The sequence below is a fragment of the Hyla sarda genome, chromosome 7, assembly GCF_029499605.1.
Source record: "Hyla sarda isolate aHylSar1 chromosome 7, aHylSar1.hap1, whole genome shotgun sequence".
Classification (NCBI taxonomy): Eukaryota; Metazoa; Chordata; class Amphibia; order Anura; family Hylidae; genus Hyla; species Hyla sarda.
This window is the reverse complement of record NC_079195.1, coordinates 157,250,976-157,270,373: the sequence shown is the minus strand read 5'-3', so window position 1 is coordinate 157,270,373 and position 19,398 is coordinate 157,250,976. Positions and strand designations below refer to the sequence as shown.

Here is a 19,398-nt window from a genome sequence, read left to right as displayed (position 1 = left end):
GCAGAGCCCCCTCCCGGAGGATGCAGCTCTACACAAGAATACACAGCAGGGTGAGAGAAAGGACGTAACAGCTCGGCACACAGCTCTATCCCTCCCCCTCCCCTGTCTCCACAGGACCTAATCCACCATGGGGAGGCTGCATGTTTGCACGGGGAAAACAGAGCGGGGGAGGGGAGAGAGGAGAGAACTTCCGGTGTGAGGGGAGATTTTCAAACCCATGTAACCTCACACCGACCGGGACTACAGCTCTGATGTCCACTCATGGCGGCTCAGGTGAGGAGGCAGAGAATGCAGGCGACAGGAAGGGTGGTTGTATATGTATGGTGTGAGTGCATGTGTGATGTGTATGTAATGTGTGTATGATATCTGTCTGTCTGTCTGTGTGTGATGTGTATGTAATGGATAATGTGTGTATGATGTCTGTGTGTGATGTGTATGTAATGTATAATGTCTGTGTGTGATGTGTATGTAATGTATAATGTCTGTGTGTGATGTGTATGTAATGTATAATGTCTGTGTGTGATGTGTATGTAATGGATAATGTGTGTATGATGTCTGTGTGTGATGTGTATGTAATGGATAATGTGTGTATGATGTCTGTCTATGTGTGATGTGTGCATATGTATGGTGTATATATGTATGGTGTGAGTGTATGTGTGATGTGTGTATGATGTCTAAGTGTGATGTGTATGTAATGTATAATGTCTGTGTGTGATGTGTATGTAATGGATAATGTGTGTATGATGTCTGTGTGTGATGTGTATGTAATGTATAATGTCTGTGTGTGATGTGTATGTAATGTATAATGTCTGTGTGTGATGTGTATGTAATGTATAATGTCTGTGTGTGATGTGTATGTAATGGATAATGTGTGTATGATGTCTGTGTGTGATGTGTATGTAATGGATAATGTGTGTATGATGTCTGTGTGTGATGTGTATGTAATGGATAATGTGTGTATGATGTCTGTGTGTGATGTGTATGTAATGGATAATGTGTGTATGATGTCTGTGTGTGATGTGTATGTAATGGATAATGTGTGTATGATGTCTGTGTGTGATGTGTATGTAATGGATAATGTGTGTATGATGTCTGTGTGTGATGTGTATGTAATGGATAATGTGTGTATGATGTCTGTGTGTGATGTGTATGTAATGGATAATGTGTGTATGATGTCTGTGTGTGATGTGTATGTAATGGATAATGTGTGTATGATGTCTGTGTGTGATGTGTATGTAATGGATAATGTGTGTATGATGTCTGTGTGTGATGTGTATGTAATGGATAATGTGTGTATGATGTCTGTGTGTGATGTGTATGTAATGTATAATGTGTGTATGATGTGTATGTAATGGATAATATGTGTATGATGTCTGTGTGTGATGTGTATGTAATGTATAATGTGTGTATGATGTGTATGTATGTGATGTGTATGTAATGGATAATGTGTGTATGATGTCTGTGTGTGATGTGTATGTAATGTATAATGTGTGTATGATGTCTGTGTGTGATGTGTATGTAATGTATAATGTGTGTATGATGTCTATGTGATGTGTATGTAATGGATAATGTGTGTATGCATGTGATGTATGATGTGGGGGGGGGGCAGCGGTGGGTGTATGTATGATGTGTGCATATGTATGATGTATATGTATGGTGTGTGTGTGATGTCTGTCTAAGTGTGATGTGTGTGTATATGATGTGGGGGGGGGGCAGCGGCGGGTGTATGTAGGATGTGTCTATGTATGTAATGTATGATGTGGGGGGGGGGGGGGGGCCACTGCCGCTGCCGCCAGTTGTGCCATCTAATTTTATTTTTAGTGGCTTCTGGTCACCCGCACTGAATTGCACCCCCAGAATCCTCCCCTTCATACTCGCCCGACGACCAAGAGCCCCACGGATGCACACAAACACGCCCAAACCAAAACAAATCCCAGCATGTTAGACAATAACCTAATCTGTAGAACTATAAAGTGTAACATGCTGGGAGTTGTAGTTTTGGTTCGGGTCAGCTGCAGAGCCATAGGCTGCATCAGGGCATGCTGGGTGTTGTAGTTACTAACTGCAATTCCCAGTATTCCTTGACACAGACTATGGCTCTGCAGCTGACACAAACCAAAACTACAACTCCCAGCATGTTACACAATAACCTTAACTGTCCTACTATACAGTGCAACATGCTGCAACACCCACACAACCATAGGCTGTATCAGGGCATGCTGGGTGTTGTAGTTATCTAGTAACTAAATGCAACTTCCAGCATTTTCTGGCACAAAATGCAGCACATAAACTGGAGAAGCAGAACCCCCCCCCCCGTAACACATAAGTCCCTATGAAGACTGAAAAATTGTGATTAAAATATTTTAAAAAGTGCGTATACATGTGAATAAGCCCCTTTCCTAATAAAAGTTTCCAATTTTCTTTAAATAAAAATAATGTACAAAAATAAACATAAGTGGTATCGCTACATGTGGAAATGTCCAGACTATTAAAATATAATGTTAATTAAACCGTACGGTGAATGTTGTAAATGTAAATAATAGTCCAGAATTGTTCATTTTTGGTCACTTCATATGAGAAAGTTTTCATGGTGATCAAAAAGTTATATCTAGACTTTTCTGGGCTTGTCTGGGGTGTAAGAGGAGCTACAGCTCTCCCTCCCGCCATAATAGCCTGGCATGCTGCGATCACCGTGGCCGCTATTAAACCATTAGATCATCGCTGTTGAAGTTGACTGCAGTGTCTAAAGGAATCTTATATCCATCTCTAGTGGGGGGGGGGGATCAGACTATTTTGGTGGAAATTATTTCATCTACCAGGACAAGTGGATTTTCTTGAGGGACAAGTAGATTGTGTTCTGCTTTAGTCCCTTGGACAAGTATTTTTTTTTTTAAATTTCCACACCCCTGGAGATAGATATGAAATAGATAGATAGATATGAGCAGGGATGTGGAAATTCTATCGCCCGACGCCCGGGACAAGTAGTTTTGGGCACCGGGCAGGTGAATTGTTTATAGATTTAGCCCTGTATCGGGCTAGCAGGGACAGACAGACTTCTCCCTTATTTTTCTTTAATGTCGGTGTGAGACGCAGGAGCCGATGGAAGTCTACACCTCACACAGGGCTCAGAGTGTATGGAGGGGGCGGCGGCCTCCAGCTGACTGCAGAGCCCCCTTATCTCCCCTCCCGGAGGATGGACGGAGCTCAGAAGACACAGCAGGGTGAGAGAAAAGATGTTGACAGCTCCATCCCCCGCACACAGCTCTATCCCTCCCCCTCCCCTGCTCTGTCTAGACAGGACCTAATCCACCACGGGGAGGTTGCTTGTTTGCACGAGGAAAACATAGAGGAGGGGGAGGACGGAAATCTCACCTCACACCGGCCGGGACTACAGCTCTGATGTCCACTCATGGCGGCTCAGGTGAGGAGACCAAGAATACAGGCGACAGGAGGGGTGGTTGTATATGTATGGTGTGAGTGTATGTGTGATGTGTATGTAATGTATGATGGGGGGGCAGCGGCAGGTGTATGTATGATGTGTGCATATGTATGGTGTATATCAGTGTTTCCCAACCAGGGTGCCTCCACCTCCAGCTGTTGCAAAACTACAACTCCCAGCATGCCCTGGGCATGCTGGGAGTTGTAGTTTTGCAACAGCTGGATGCACCCTGGTTGGGAAACACTGGTGGATATGTATGGTGTGAGAGTGTGTGATGTGTGTATGATGTCTATGTGTGATGTGTATGTAATGTATGATGTGTGTATGATGTCTCTGTGTGTGATGTGTATGTAATGTATGATGTGTGAATGATGTCTAAGTGTGATGTGTGTGTGTATGTGATGTATGATGTGGGGTGGGCAGTGGCGGGTGTATGTATGATGTGTGCATATGTATGGTGTATATGTATGGTGTGAGTGTATGTGTGATGTGTGTATGATGTCTGTGTGATGTGTATGTTATGTATGATGTGTGTTTGATGTCTGTGTATGATGTCTGTGTGATGTGTGTATGTTATGTATGATGTGTGTTTGATGTCTGTGTGATGTGTATGTAATGTATGATGTGTGTATGATGTGTGATGTCTATGTGTGATTTGTATGTAATGTGTGATGTGTGTATGATGTCTGTCTGTGTGTGATGTGTATGTAATGTATGATGTGTGTATGATGTCCATGTGTGATGTGTATGTAATGTGTGATGTGTGTATAATGTCTGTGTGTGATGTGTATGTAATGTGTGATGTGTGTATAATGTCTAAGTGTGATGTGTGTATGTAATGTATGATGTGGGGGGGCAGTGGTGGGTGTGTGTATGTATGATATGGGGGCAGTGGCTGGTGCATGTATGATATGTGTATGCATGAATGTTTTGTATAGGAGCGGACTGTCACGTCGGGCATTAGGGCAGTTGTGCTATCTAATTTTATTTATTTTTAGTGGCACCCGCACTAAATTGCACCCCCAGAATCCCCCCCCTTCATACTCACCCGCCAACCAAGAGCCCCACGGATGCACGCAAACACGCCCGAACCAAAACTACAACTCCCAGCATGTTACACAATAATCTTAACTGTACTATACAGTGCAACATGCTGCAACACCCACACAACCATAGACTGTATCAGGGCATGCTGGGAGTTGTAGTTATCTAGTAACTAAATGCAACTTCCAGCATTTTCTGACACAAAATGCAGCGCACAAACTGGAGAAGCAGAACCCCCCCCCAGTAACACATAAGTCCCTATTGAGACTGAAAAATAGTGATTAAAATATTTTAAATAGTGCGTATATATGTGAATAAGCCCCTTACTAATAAAAGTTTCCAATTTTCTTTAAATAAAAATAATGTACAAAAATAAACATAAGTGGTATTGCTACATGTGGAAATGTCCAGACTATTAAAATATAATGTTTATTAAACCGTACGGTGAACGGTGTAAATGTAAAAAATAGTCCAGAATTGTTCATTTTTGGTCACTTCATATGAGAAATTTTTTATGGTGATCAAAAAGTTATATCTAGACTTATCTGGGCTTCCCTCGGGTGTAAGAGGAGCTACAGCTCTCCCACCGCTAATACCCTGGCATACTGCGATCACCTATTAAACCATTAGATCACCGCTGTCAGCAGTGTCTAAAGGATCTTATATCCATCCCTGATGGTCTAGTGGGGTGAATCGTACTATTTTGGTGGAAATTATTTCATCCACCAGGACAAGTAGATTTTCTTGAGGGACAAGTAGCTTGTGTTCAGTTTTAGTCCCTTGGACAAGTAGTTTTTTTTTTAAATTTCCACACCCCTGTGTAAGTATGTAAATAGAAATATATATATTCTCATCTCAGCCCCCCCACCTCATCCTTATCTCTAGTCTATCGTCCTATAGCTATACAATTTATGACCCAACTTAAAGTCCATTCTCCACATATGTTTGTTTTAACCCCTGCATATTTTGTGAGATAGAACGTGTGTTTTCCCCTTGTGAGCTCAGAAATGCTTATGACTTTATAAAGGGAGGAATCCCGAAAGCTTGTCTCTACAAAATCTTGTTAGTCCAATAAAAAAGGTATTACAAGATACTGCAACTACAGATTTTGCTTTTTGCATTACTAGACTAATACGCCTACTCCTAACTACTCATATATATATATAATATATTATATATATATATATATATATATATATATATATATTATATATATATATATATATATATATATATATATATATATATATATATACACATTATATATATACACATACACACACACATTGGTGTGCTTTGTATAACACTATATATATATATATATATGTATATATATATATATATATATATATATATATATATATATTAGTGTGCTGTGTATAGCGCAGGTTTCCTCAAGCTGCAAGGTGGAGGACGAACTGCACGGGCCGGTTTCTGGTTTTTCATGAGGTGATCATTAGCCCCATAAAGAGGACATAAAAATGAATGGGGCTTGTACAGGACATGAACATCACTGTAGGAACCCTGTGCATTTATATGTCAGCGTTCATACAGGCTTGTAGAAATGCCCGGGGTTCATACAGGGAGGCAGAGATGCCCGGGGTTCATACAGGGAGGCAGAGATGCCCGGGGTTCATACAGGGAGGCAGAGATGCCCGGGGTTCATACAGGGAGGCAGAGATGCCCGGGGTTCATACAGGGAGGCAGAGATGCCCGGGGTTCATACAGGGAGGCAGAGATGCCCGGGGTTCATACAGGGAGGCAGAGATGCCCGGGGTTCATACAGGGAGGCAGAGATGCCCGGGGTTCATACAGGGAGGCAGAGATGCCCGGGGTTCATACAGGGAGGCAGAGATGCCCGGGGTTCATACAGGGAGGCAGAGATGCCCGGGGTTCATACAGGGAGGCAGAGATGCCCGGGGTTCATACAGGGAGGGCAGAGATGCCCGGGGTTCATACAGGGAGGCAGAGATGGCCGGGGTTCATACAGGGAGGCAGAGATGCCCGGGGTTCATACAGGGAGGCAGAGATGCCGGGGTTCATACAGGGAGGCAGAGATGCCCGGGGTTCATACAGGGAAGCAGAGATGCCCGGGGTTCATACAGGGAAGCAGAGATGCCCGGTGGTTCATACAGGGAAGCAGAGATGCCCGGGGTTCATACAGGGAAGCAGAGATGCCCGGGGTTCATACAGGGAAGCAGAGATGCCCGGGGTTCATACAGGGAAGCAGAGATGCCGGGGTTCATACAGGGAACAAGAGATGCCCGGGTTCATACAGGGAAGCAGAGATGCCGGGGTTCATACAGGGAAGCAGAGATGCCCGGGGTTCATACAGGGAAGCAGAGATGCCCGGGGTTCATACAGGGGAAGCAGAGATGCTCGGGGGTTTGTACAGTGGTCATTGCACAGCAGCTTTGAGAGAAAATCATGTCAGGAGGAACGTACAGGAGCACAAACATACAGGAGAAATAACAGTAGCCTGTACATCTCATCCAGGAGAGATTGAGGAGAAAACAGATTTTGGCAGCAGCCGCCACATTAAAACTTCACTTGCAGAATTCTGCGAGTGGCGTTCGATTAAATCATTAACCTGTCAAGAACCAAGGGGCGTACATGTACGCCCACAGCGTATCTGTTCACCACTGGTAATCGGGCGGTGAAACGGTACGGGAGGCCTGCTGAAATCGTTCAGAAGGCATTCCGTGCCAATGCCTGGGAGGCTCCTCCCCCCTTGTCAATTCAGACAAGAGATTTGCAGTGATTTCACCCTGAAGTGATAGGAGTGAGGTGGCGGGGATGCCACCCCACTTATCAGAAGTGACCGACCAATAGCAGATCGTGGAGGTGGCACGAGGGTCAAAGTTCAGTTCCATGGGTGGCAGAGCGGGGGAACTGTGATGTGAGAAGCAGTGGCAGCCTTGACGGGAGCCAGGTGGGTGAGTAATTACCTAGCAACATCTGAAGGGCCACAGTTTTGAGATCACTGTACAGTGGTCTCTACATTATGGCCATTAAGATCTTGCATAACTACAACTCCCAGCATGCACGAACAGGCAAATTGCTTTCAGGGCATGCTGAGAGTTGCATATGCGTGCCTCCAGCTGTTGCATCTCTACAACTCCCAGCATGCCCTTCCGCTATTGTTCATGCTGGGAGTTGTAGTTTTGCGACAGCTGGAGGCACACTGATGGTAAGAACTAGGGTTCTGTTAACTAACTGTGTGTTTACCCAGAGTGTGCCTCCAGCTTGTCGACAAAACTACAAACTCCCAGGATGAAACTGATAGTCAAAGGGCATGCTGGGAGTTGTAGAGATACAACAGCAGGAGGCACGCATATACAACTCTCAGTATGCCCTGAAAGCCATTTGCTGTTCGTGTATGCTGGGAGCTGTAGTTATGCAAGATCTTAATGGCCCACAATTTAGAGACCCAGCATGTACCACAGTGCTGAGGGATGGCAGGGAAGGCTCCTGCACATCTTCCAGCCCGTCTGCAGGAGTCCCAGGCGGCTGCAGAGTGATGCCAGCCCGGTTTCCTTTTAACGGCGCTGCAGAGTTTTAGTCCCCACTGTAAGATCAAATTTCCCGCCGGGTCCCGTGATTGGCTGCTTGGTCCTGCCCAATCACGGGACCCAGCGGGAAATGTGAAATTACATTAGCGGACTCCAGAAACTCCACGGCGCCGAGGTATGTTAAAGGAGTCCGGGCTGGCATCACTCTGCAGCCGCCCGGGCTCCATCTGATTCTATCCCCACTACCCTAATGACAGGGGCACTGATTTACATTCCCACCTTGTCTCCTACCTGCCTGCGCCGCACATCTCCCGCCAGCCCTCACTTTAAGGGCATGCTGGGAGTTGTAGTCTTGCAACAGGTAGCAGACAGATGGGAGCTGTGTGGCGCGGGCGGGTGGGAGACAAGGTGGGGATGTAAATCAGTGTGATCCGTGATCAGGTAGTCAGAAAAGCAGATACATAAGCAAGGTTTCAAGCTCGTGTAGATTCCTGGAGCTTTTTTTTCAGATGCGCCTAGATCTGCGACAGTCGCAGTTGATAAATCAGGGTGCACTGGAAAGTAAAAAAGTGAAAAAACGTCTAAGTGATCAAGATGTCAAGATGAGCGGTGGGATGTACACAAAAAAAGTCGCAAGTAAGCGGAGTTGTGCCCAATATACGGGAAAATAAGCTCTACAAACTTTGATAAATCTTTGATAAATAACTTCTGTTCTGGAGATATTTCAATACCTGGTACACATATTGGGAGAGGGGGAGAGAGAGATAGGAGGTCGAGAGAGAGAGAGATAGGAGGTCGAGAGAGAGAGAGATAGGAGGTCGAGAGAGAGAGAGAGAGATAGGAGGTCGAGAGAGAGAGAGAGAGATAGGAGGTCGAGAGAGAGAGAGAGAGAGAGAGAGAGAGAGAGAGATAGGAGGTCGAGAGAGATGGAGATAGGAGGTCGATAGGAGGTCGAGAGAGAGAGAGATAGTAGGTCGATAGGAGGTCGAGAGAGAGAGAGATAGTAGGTCGATAGGAGGTCGAGAGAGAGAGAGAGAGAGAGAGAGAGAGAGATAGGAGGTCGAGAGAGAGAGAGAGAGAAAGAGAGATAGGAGGTCGAGAGAGAGAGAGAGAGAGAGATAGGAGGTCGAGAGAGAGAGAGAGAGAGATAGGAGGTCGAGAGAGAGAGAGATAGGAGGTCGAGAGAGAGAGATAGGAGGTCGAGAGAGATAGAGATAGGAGGTCGAGAGAGATAGAGATAGGAGGTCGAGAGAGATAGAGATAGGAGGTCGAGAGAGAGAGAGATAGGAGGTCGAGAGAGATAGGAGGTCGAGAGAGAGAGAGATAGGAGGTCGAGAGAGAGAGAGATAGGAGGTCGAGAGAGAGAGAGATAGGAGGTCGAGAGAGAGAGAGATAGGAGGTCGAGAGAGAGATAGTAGGTCGAGAGAGAGAGAGAGATAGTAGGTCGAGAGAGAGAGAGATAGTAGGTCGAGAGAGAGAGAGATAGTAGGTCGAGAGAGAGAGAGAATAGGAGGTCGAGAGAGAGAGAGATAGGAGGTCGAGAGAGAGAGAGATAGGAGGTCGAGAGAGAGATAGGAGGTCGAGAGAGAGATAGGAGGTCGAGAGAGAGATATAGAGAGAGAAGGTCGAGAGATAGGAGGTCGAGAGAGAGAGAGAGAGAGAGATAGGAGGTCGAGAGAGAGAGGAGAGAGAGATAGGAGGTCGAGTGAGAGAGAGGAGGTCGAGAGAGAGATAGTAGGTCGAGAGAGAGATAGGAGGTCGAGAGAGAGATAGGAGGTCGAGAGAGAGAGAGATAGGAGGTCGAGAGAGAGAGAGAGAGAGAGAGAGATAGGAGGTCGAGAGAGAGAGATAGGAGGTCGAGAGAGAGAGATAGGAGGTCGAGAGAGAGAGATAGGAGGTCGAGAGAGAGAGAGATAGGAGGTCGAGAGAGAGAGATAGTAGGTCGATAGGAGGTCGAGAGAGAGAGATAGGAGGACGAGAGAGAGAGATAGAAGGTCGAGAGAGAGAGAGAGATAGGAGGTCGAGAGAGAGAGATAGGAGGTCGAGAGAGATAGGAGGTCAAGAGAGAGATAGGAGGTCAAGAGAGAGAGAGATAGGAGGTCAAGAGAGAGAGATAGGAGGTCAAGAGAGAGAGATAGGAGGTCAAGAGAGAGATAGGAGGTCAAGAGAGAGAGATAGGAGGTCGATAGGAGGTTGAGAGAGAGAGAGAGAGAGAGAGAGAGAGAGAGAGAGAGAGAGAGAGAGAGAGAGAGAGAGAGAGATAGTAGGTCGATAGGAGGTCGAGAGAGATAGGAGGTCGAGAGAGAGAGATAGTAGGTCGATAGGAGGTCGAGAGAGAGATAGGAGGTCGAGAGAGAGAGAGAGAGAGAGAGGGGGGAGAGAGAGAGAGGAGGAGGGGAGATAGGAGGTCGAGAGAGAGAGAGAGAGAGAGAGAGAGAGAGAGATAGGAGGTCGAGAGAGAGAGAGAGAGAGAGAGAGAGAGAGAGATAGGAGGTCGAGAGAGAGAGAGAGAGAGAGAGAGAGAGAGAGATAGGAGGTCGAGAGAGAGAGAGAGAGAGATAGGAGGTTCGAGGTCGAGAGAGAGAGAGAGAAATAGGAGGTCGAGAGAGAGAGAGAGAGAAATAGGAGGGTCGAGAGAGAGAGAGAGAGAGAGAGATAAGAGGTCTGAGAGAGAGATAGGAGGTCGAGAGAGAGAGAGAGAGAGAGATAGAGGTCGAGAGAGATAGAGGAAGTCGAGAGAGAGAGAGAGATAGGAGGTCGAGAGAGATAGGAGGTCGAGAGAGAGAGAGAGAGAGAGAGAGAGAGAGAGAGAGAGAGAGATAGTAGGTCGATAGGAGGTCGAGAGAGAGAGATAGTAGGTCGATAGGAGGTCGAGAGAGAGAGAGAGAAAGAGAGATAGGAGGTCGAGAGAGAGAGAGAGAAGGAGAGATAGGAGGTCGAGATGAGAGAGAGAAAGAGAGATAGGAGGTCGAGAGAGAGAGAGAGAAGAGAGATAGGAGGTCGAAGAGAGAGAGAGAGATATAGGAGGTCGAGAGAGAGAGAGATAGGAGGTCGAGAGAGAAGAGATAGGAGATAGAGGTCGATAGAGGTCGATAGGAGGTCGAGACGAGAGAGATAGGAGGTCGAGAGATAGGAGGTCGAGAGAGAGAGCGAGAGAGAGATAGGAGGTCGAGAGAGAGAGAGGAGGTCGAGAGAGAGAGAGATAGGAGGTCGAGAGAGAGAGAGAGATAGGAGGTCGAGAGAGAGAGATAGTAGGTCGAGAGAGAGAGAGATAGTAGGTCGAGAGAGAGAGATAGGAGGTCGAGAGAGAGAGATAGGAGGTCGAGAGAGAGAGAGAGGAGGTCGAGAGAGAGAGAGAGAAGAGAGAGAGAGAGATAGAGAGAGAGAGAGAGAGAGAGAGAGAGAGAGAGAGAGGTCGAGAGAGAGAGAGAGAGAGAGAGAGAGAGGAGAGAGAGAGAGATAGGAGGTCTGAGAGAGAGAGAGAGAGAGAGATAGGAGGTCGAGAGAGAGAGAGAGAGAGAGAGATAGGAGGATAGAGAGAGAGAGAGATAGGAGGTCGAGGAGAGATAGGAGGTCGAGAGAGATAGAGAGGTCGAGAGAGAGAGATAGGAGGTAGAGAGAGAGAGATAGTAGGTCGATAGGAGGTCGAGAGAGAGAGAGATAGGAGGTAGAGAGAGAGAGAGAGATAGGAGGTCGAGAGAGAGAGAGAGATAGGAGGTCGAGAGAGAGAGAGAGATAGAAGCAGAGGAGTCAGAGAGAGAGAGAGAGATAGTAGGTCGAGAGAGAGAGAGAGATAGTAGGTCGAGAGAGAGAGAGAGATAGTAGTGGTCGAGAGAGAGAGGAGAGATAGTAGGTCGAGAGAGAGAGAGATAGGAGGTCGAGAGAGAAGAGCGAGAGAGAGAGATAGGAGGTCGAGAGAGATAGGAGGTCGAGGAGAGAGAGATAGGAGGTCGAGAGAGAGAGATAGGAGGTCGAGAGAGAGAGAGAGAGATAGGAGGTCGAGAGAGAGATAGGAGGTCGAGAGAGAGATAGGAGGTCGAGAGAGAGATAGGAGGTCGAGAAAGAGAGATAGGAGGTCGAGAGAGGAGGTCGAGTGAGAGAGAGGAGGTCGAGTGAGAGATAGTAGGTCGAGAGAGATAGTAGGTCGAGAGAGAGAAATAGCAGGTCGAGAGAGAGAAATAGCAGGTCGAGAGAGAGAGATAGGAGGTCGAGAGAGAGAGATAGGAGGTCGAGAGAGAGAGATAGGAGGTCGAGAGAGAGAGATAGGAGGTCGAGAGAGAGAGAGAGATAAGAGGTCGAGAGAGAGAGAGATAGGAGGTCGAGAGAGAGAGAGATAGGAGGTCGAGAGAGAGAGAGAGAGAGAGATAGGAGGTCGAGAGAGATAGGAGGTCGAGAGAGAGAGATAGGAGGTCGAGAAAGAGAGATAGGAGGTCGAGAGAGGAGGTCGAGTGAGAGAGAGGTCGAGTGAGAGAGAGGAGGTCGAGTGAGAGATAGTAGGTCGAGAGAGAGAGATAGTAGGTCGAGAGAGAGAGATAGGAGGTCGAGAGAGAGAAATAGCAGGTCGAGAGAGAGAGAGAGGTCGAGAGAGAGAGATAGGAGGTCGAGAGAGAGAGAGAGATAAGAGGTCGAGAGAGAGAGAGAGAGAGAGAGATAGGAGGTCGAGAGAGAGAGAGAGAGAGAGAGAGATAGGAGGTCGAGAGAGAGAGATAGGAGGTCGAGAGAGAGAGATAGGAGGTCGAGAAAGAGAGATAGGAGGTCGAGAGAGGAGGTCGAGTGAGAGAGAGGAGGTCGAGTGAGAGATAGTAGGTCGAGAGAGATAGTAGGTCGAGAGAGAGAGATAGGAGGTCGAGAGAGAGAGATAGGAGGTCGAGAGAGAGAAATAGCAGGTCGAGAGAGAGAGAGAGGTCGAGAGAGAGAGATAGGAGGTCGAGAGAGAGAGAGAGATAAGAGGTCGAGAGAGAGAGAGAGAGATAGGAGGTCGGGAGAGAGAGAGAGAGATAGGAGGTCGGGAGAGAGAGAGAGATAGGAGGTCGAGAGAGAGAGAGAGAGAGATAGGAGGTCGAGAGAGAGAGAGAGATAGGAGGTCGAGAGAGAGAGAGAGAGAGAGAGATAGGAGGTCGAGAGAGAGAGAGAGAGAGATAGGAGGTCGAGAGAGAGAGAGAGAGAGATAGGAGGTCGAGAGAGAGAGAGAGATAGGAGGTCGAGAGAGAGAGAGAGAGAGAGATAGGAGGTCGAGAGAGAGAGAGAGAGAGATAGGAGGTCGAGAGAGAGAGAGAGAGAGAGAGATAGGAGGTCGAGAGAGAGAGAGATAGGAGGTCGAGAGAGAGAGAGAGAGAGATAGGAGGTCAAGAGAGAGAGAGAGAGAGAGAGAGAGAGAGATAGGAGGTCGAGAGAGAGAGAGAGAGATAGGAGGTCGAGAGAGAGAGAGAGAGAGAGAGAGATAGGAGGTCGAGAGAGAGAGAGAGAGAGATAGGAGGTCGAGAGAGAGAGAGAGAGAGAGATAGGAGGTCGAGAGAGAGAGAGAGAGAGAGGAGGTCGAGAGAGAGAGAGAGATAGGAGGTCGAGAGAGAGAGAGAGAGAGATAGGAGGTCGAGAGAGAGAGAGAGAGAGAGAGATAGGAGGTCGAGAGAGAGAGAGAGAGATAGGAGGTCAAGAGAGAGAGAGATAGGAGGTCGAGAGAGAGAGAGAGAGAGAGATAGGAGGTCGAGAGAGAGATAGGAGGTCGAGAGAGATATAGGAGGTCGAGAGAGAGAGAGAGAGAGATAGGAGGTCAAGAGAGAGAGAGATAGGAGGTCGATAGGAGGTCGAGAGAGAGATAGGAGGTCGAGAGAGAGAGACAGAGATAGGAGGTCGAGAGAGAGAGAGAGAGATAGGAGGTCGAGAGAGAGAGAGATAGGAGGTCGAGAGAGAGAGAGAGAGAGATAGGAGGTCGAGAGAGAGAGACAGAGATAGGAGGTCGAGAGAGAGAGAGAGAGATAGGAGGTCGAGAGAGAGAGAGATAGGAGGTCGAGAGAGAGAGAGAGAGAGAGAGAGATAGTAGGTCGATAGGAGGTCGAGAGAGAGAGAGAGAGAGATAGGAGGACGAGAGAGAGAGATAGGAGGACGAGAGAGAGAGATAGGAGGTCGAGAGAGAGAGATAGGAGGTCGAGAGAGAGATAGGAGGTCGAGAGAGAGAGAGAGAGAGAGAGATAGTAGGTCGAGAGAGAGAGAGAGAGATAGTAGGTCGAGAGAGAGATAGGAGGTCGAGAGAGATAGGAGGTCGAGAGAGAGAGATAGGAGGTCGAGAGAGAGATAAGAGGTCGAGAGAGAGAGATAGGAGGTCGAGAGAGAGAGATAGGAGGTCGAGAGAGAGAGATAGGAGGTCGATAGGAGGTCGAGAGAGAGAGATAGGAGGTCGAGAGAGAGATAAGAGGTCGAGAGAGAGAGATAGGAGGTCGAGAGAGAGAGATAGGAGGTCGATAGGAGGTCGAGAGAGAGAGAGATAGGAGGTCGAGAGAGAGAGATAGGAGGTCGAGAGAGAGAGAGAGAGATAGGAGGTCGAGAGAGAGAGAGAGAGAGAGAGAGAGAGATAGGAGGTCGAGAGAGAGAGAGAGAGAGAGATAGGAGGTCGAGAGAGAGAGAGAGAGAGAGAGATAGGAGGTCGAGAGAGAGAGAGAGAGAGAGAGAGATAGGAGGTCGAGAGAGAGAGAGAGAGAGAGAGAGAGATAGGAGGTCGAGAGAGAGAGAGAGAGAGAGAGAGATAGGAGGTCGAGAGAGAGAGAGAGAGAGAGAGAGAGAGATAGGAGGTCGAGAGAGAGAGAGAGAGAGAGAGATAGGAGGTCGAGAGAGAGAGAGAGAGAGAGAGATAGGAGGTCGAGAGAGAGAGAGAGAGAGAGAGAGATAGGAGGTCGAGAGAGAGAGAGAGAGAGAGAGAGATAGGAGGTCGAGAGAGAGAGAGAGAGAGAGAGAGATAGGAGGTCGAGAGAGAGAGAGAGAGAGAGATAGGAGGTCGAGAGAGATAGGAGGTCGAGAGAGAGAGAGAGAGAGAGAGAGAGATAGGAGGTCGAGAGAGATAGGAGGTCGAGAGAGGAGAGATAGGAGGTCGAGAGAGAGAGAGAGATAGGAGGTCAAGAGAGAGAGAGAGAGAGAGAGAGAGATAGGAGGTCGAGAGAGAGAGAGATAGGAGGTCGAGAGAGAGATAGGAGGTCGAGAGAGAGAGAGAGAGAGATAGGTCAAGAGAGAGAGAGATAGGAGGTCGAGAGAGAGAGATAGGAGGTCGATAGGAGGTCGAGAGATAGGAGGTCGAGAGAGAGATAGGAGGTCGAGAGAGAGAGATAGGAGGTCGATAGGAGGTCGAGAGATAGGAGGTCGAGAGAGAGAGACAGAGATAGGAGGTCGAGAGAGATATAGGAGGTCGAGAGAGAGAGAGAGAGAGAGAGAGAGAGAGATAGGAGGTCGAGAGAGAGAGAGATAGGAGGTCGAGAGAGAGAGAGAGAGAGAGAGAGAGATAGTAGGTCGATAGGAGGTCGAGAGAGAGAGAGAGAGAGAGATAGGAGGACGAGAGAGAGAGATAGGAGGTCGAGAGAGAGAGATAGGAGGTCGAGAGAGAGATAGGAGGTCGAGAGAGAGAGAGAGAGAGAGAGAGATAGGAGGTCGAGAGAGAGAGAGAGAGAGAGAGAGATAGGAGGACGAGAGAGAGAGATAGGAGGACGAGAGAGAGAGATAGGAGGTCGAGAGAGAGAGATAGGAGGTCGAGAGAGAGATAGGAGGTCGAGAGAGAGAGAGAGAGAGAGAGAGAGAGATAGGAGGTCGAGAGAGAGAGAGAGAGAGAGATAGTAGGTCGAGAGAGAGAGAGAGAGAGATAGTAGGTCGATAGGAGGTCGAGAGAGAGAGATAGGAGGTCGAGAGAGAGATAGTATCGAGAGAGAGAGATAGTAGGTCGAGAGAGAGAGATAGGAGGTCGAGAGAGAGAGATAGTAGGTCGAGAGAGAGAGATAGTAGGTCGAGAGAGAGAGAGATAGGAGGTCGAGAGAGAGAGATAGGAGGTCGAGAGAGAGAGATAGGAGGTCGAGAGAGAGAGATAGTAGGTCGAGAGAGAGAGAGATAGGAGGTCGAGAGAGAGAGAGATAGGAGGTCGAGAGAGAGAGAGATAGGAGGTCGAGAGAGAGGAGAGATAGGAGGTCGAGAAAGAGAGATAGGAGGTCGAGAGAGAGATAGGAGGTCGAGAGAGAGATAGGAGGTCGAGAGAGGAGGTCGAGTGAGAGAGGAGGTCGAGTGAGAGATAGTAGGTCGAGAGAGATAGTAGGTCGAGAGAGATAGTAGGTCGAGAGAGAGATAGGAGGTCGAGAGAGAGAGATAGGAGGTCGAGAGAGAGAAATAGCAGGTCGAGAGAGAGAAATAGCAGGTCGAGAGAGAGATAGGAGGTCGAGAGAGAGAGATAGGAGGTCGAGAGAGGAGGTCGAGAGAGAGGAGGTCGAGTGAGAGATAGTAGGTCGAGAGAGATAGTAGGTCGAGAGAGATAGTAGGTCGAGAGAGATAGTAGGTCGAGAGAGATAGGAGGTCGAGAGAGAGAGATAGGAGGTCGAGAGAGAGAGATAGGAGGTCGAGAGAGAGAAATAGCAGGTCGAGAGAGAGAGAGAGGTCGAGAGAGAGAGAGAGGTCGAGAGAGAGAGAGAGGTCGAGAGAGAGAGAGAGATAGGAGGTCGAGAGAGAGAGAGAGATAGGAGGTCGAGAGAGAGAGAGAGATAGGAGGTCGAGAGAGAGAGAGAGAGAGATAGGAGGTCGAGAGAGAGAGAGAGAGAGATAGGAGGTCGAGAGAGAGAGAGAGAGAGATAGGAGGTCGAGAGAGAGAGAGAGATAGGAGGTCGAGAGAGAGAGAGAGAGAGAGAGAGAGAGAGAGAGAGAGAGAGAGATAGGAGGTCGAGAGAGAGAGAGAGAGAGAGATAGGAGGTCGAGAGAGAGAGAGAGAGAGAGAGAGAGATAGGAGGTCGAGAGAGAGAGAGATAGGAGGTCGAGAGAGAGAGAGGTAGGAGGTCGAGAGAGAGAGATAGTAGGTCTAGAGAGAGAGAGATAGTAGGTCTAGAGAGAGAGAGAGAGAGAGAGAGAGAGAGAGAGAGGAGGTCGAGAGAGAGAGAGGAGGTCGAGAGAGAGATAGGAGGTCGAGAGAGAGATAGGAGGTCGAGAGAGAGATAGGAGGTCGAGAGAGAGATAGGAGGTCGAGAGAGAGAGAGATAGGAGGTCGAGAGAGAGATAGGAGGTCGAGAGAGAGATAGGAGGTCGAGAGAGAGAGAGATAGGAGGTCGAGAGAGAGAGAGATAGGAGGTCGAGAGAGAGAGAGATAGGAGGTCGAGAGAGAGAGATAGGAGGTCGAGAGAGAGAGATAGCAGGTCGAGAGAGAGAAATAGCAGGTCGAGAGAGAGAGAGAGGGTCGAGAGAGAGAGAGAGAGGTCGAGAGAGAGAGAGAGGTCGAGAGAGAGAGAGAGATAGGAGGTCGAGAGAGAGAGAGAGATAGGAGGTCGAGAGAGAGAGAGAGAGAGAGATAGGAGGTCGAGAGAGAGAGAGAGAGAGATAGGAGGTCGAGAGAGAGAGAGAGAGAGATAGGAGGTCGAGAGAGAGAGAGAGAGAGATAGGAGGTCGAGAGAGAGAGAGAGATAGGAGGTCGAGAGAGAGAGAGAGAGAGAGAGAGAGAGAGAGAGAGAGAGATAGGAGGTCGAGAGAGAGAGAGAGAGAGAGATAGGAGGTCGAGAGAGAGAGAGAGAGAGAGAGAGAGATAGGAGGTCGAGAGAGAGAGAGATAGGAGGTCGAGAGAGAGAGAGGTAGGAGGTCGAGAGAGAGAGATAGTAGGTCTAGAGAGAGAGAGATAGTAGGTCTAGAGAGAGAGAGAGAGAGAGAGAGAGAGAGAGAGAGAGAGAGAGAGAGAGGAGGTCGAGAGAGAGAGAGGAGGTCGAGAGAGAGAGAGGAGGTCGAGAGAGAGATAGGAGGTCGAGAGAGAGATAGGAGGTCGAGAGAGAGATAGGAGGTCCGAGAGAGAGATAGTAGGTCGAGAGAGAGATAGTAGGTCGAGAGAGATAGTAGGTCGAGAGAGATAGTAGGTCGAGAGAGAGAGATAGGAGGTCGAGAGAGAGAGATAGGAGGTCGAGAGAGAGGTCGAGAGAGAGAGATAGGAGGTCGAGAGAGAGAGAGGAGAGAGAGATTAGGAGGTCGAGAGAGAGAGAGAGAGAGAGATAGGAGGTCGAGAGAGAGAGAGAGAGAGAGATAGGAGGTCGAGAGAGAGAGAGAGAGAGAGAGAGAGAGATAGGAGGTCGAGAGAGAGAGAGAGAGAGAGATAGGAGGTCGAGAGAGAGAGAGAGAGAGAGATAGGAGGTCGAGGAGAGAGAGAGAGAGATAGGAGGTCGAGAGAGAGAGAGAGAGATAGGAGGTCGAGAGAGAGAGAGAGAGATAGGAGGTCGAGAGAGAGAGAGAGATAGGAGGTCGAGAGAGAGAGAGAGAGAGAGATAGGAGGTCGAGAGAGAGATAGGAGGTCGAGAGAGAGAGATAGGAGGTCAAGAGAGAGAGAGAGAGAGAGAGATAGGAGGTCGAGAGAGAGAGAGAGAGAGAGAGAGAGAGAGATAGGAGGTCGAGAGAGAGAGAGAGAGAGAGAGATAGGAGGACGAGAGAGAGAGATAGGAGGACGAGAGAGAGAGATAGGAGGACGAGGAGAGAGAGATAGGAGGTCGAGAGAGAGAGATAGGAGGTCGAGAGAGAGATAGGAGGTCGAGAGAGAGAGAGAGAGAGAGAGAGATAGGAGGTCGAGAGAGAGAGAGAGAGAGAGATAGTAGGTCGAGAGAGAGAGAGAGAGAGATAGTAGGTCGATAGGAGGTCGAGAGAGAGAGATAGGAGGTCGAGAGAGAGATAGTATCGAGAGAGAGAGATAGTAGGTCGAGAGAGAGAGATAGGAGGTCGAGAGAGAGAGATAGTAGGTCGAGAGAGAGAGATAGTAGGTCGAGAGAGAGAGAGATAGGAGGTCGAGAGAGAGAGATAGGAGGTCGAGAGAGAGAGATAGGAGGTCGAGAGAGAGAGATAGTAGGTCGAGGAGAGAGAGAGAGATAGGAGGTCGAGAGAGAGAGAGATAGGAGGTCGAGAGAGAGAGAGATAGGAGGTCGAGAGAGAGAGAGATAGGAGGTCGAGAAAGAGAGATAGGAGGTCGAGAGAGAGATAGGAGGTCGAGAGAGAGATAGGAGGTCGAGAGAGGAGGTCGAGTGAGAGAGGAGGTCGAGTGAGAGATAGTAGGTCGAGAGAGATAGTAGGTCGAGAGAGATAGTAGGTCGAGAGAGAGATAGGAGGTCGAGAGAGAGAGATAGGAGGTCGAGAGAGAAAATAGCAGGTCGAGAGAGAGAAATAGCAGGTCGAGAGAGAGATAGGAGGTCGAGAGAGAGAGATAGGAGG

General features: G+C 48.4%; 1 protein-coding gene and 1 long non-coding RNA gene across 3 annotated transcripts in view; one reads left to right on the top strand and one right to left on the bottom strand.

Annotated features, from left to right (window-relative positions):
• Positions 1-19,398, bottom strand: part of TCIRG1 (T cell immune regulator 1, ATPase H+ transporting V0 subunit a3) — a 550,359-nt gene that overhangs the window by 429,958 nt on the left and 101,003 nt on the right. The gene's annotated exons all lie outside the window — the stretch shown is intronic.
• LOC130282648 (uncharacterized) overlaps positions 3,150-19,398 on the top strand; it is a 62,884-nt gene continuing 46,635 nt past the window's right edge. The window contains exon 1 of the long non-coding RNA XR_008846475.1: positions 3,150-3,421. This is a non-coding gene — a long non-coding RNA (uncharacterized LOC130282648). The remainder of the gene's footprint in view (positions 3,422-19,398) is intronic.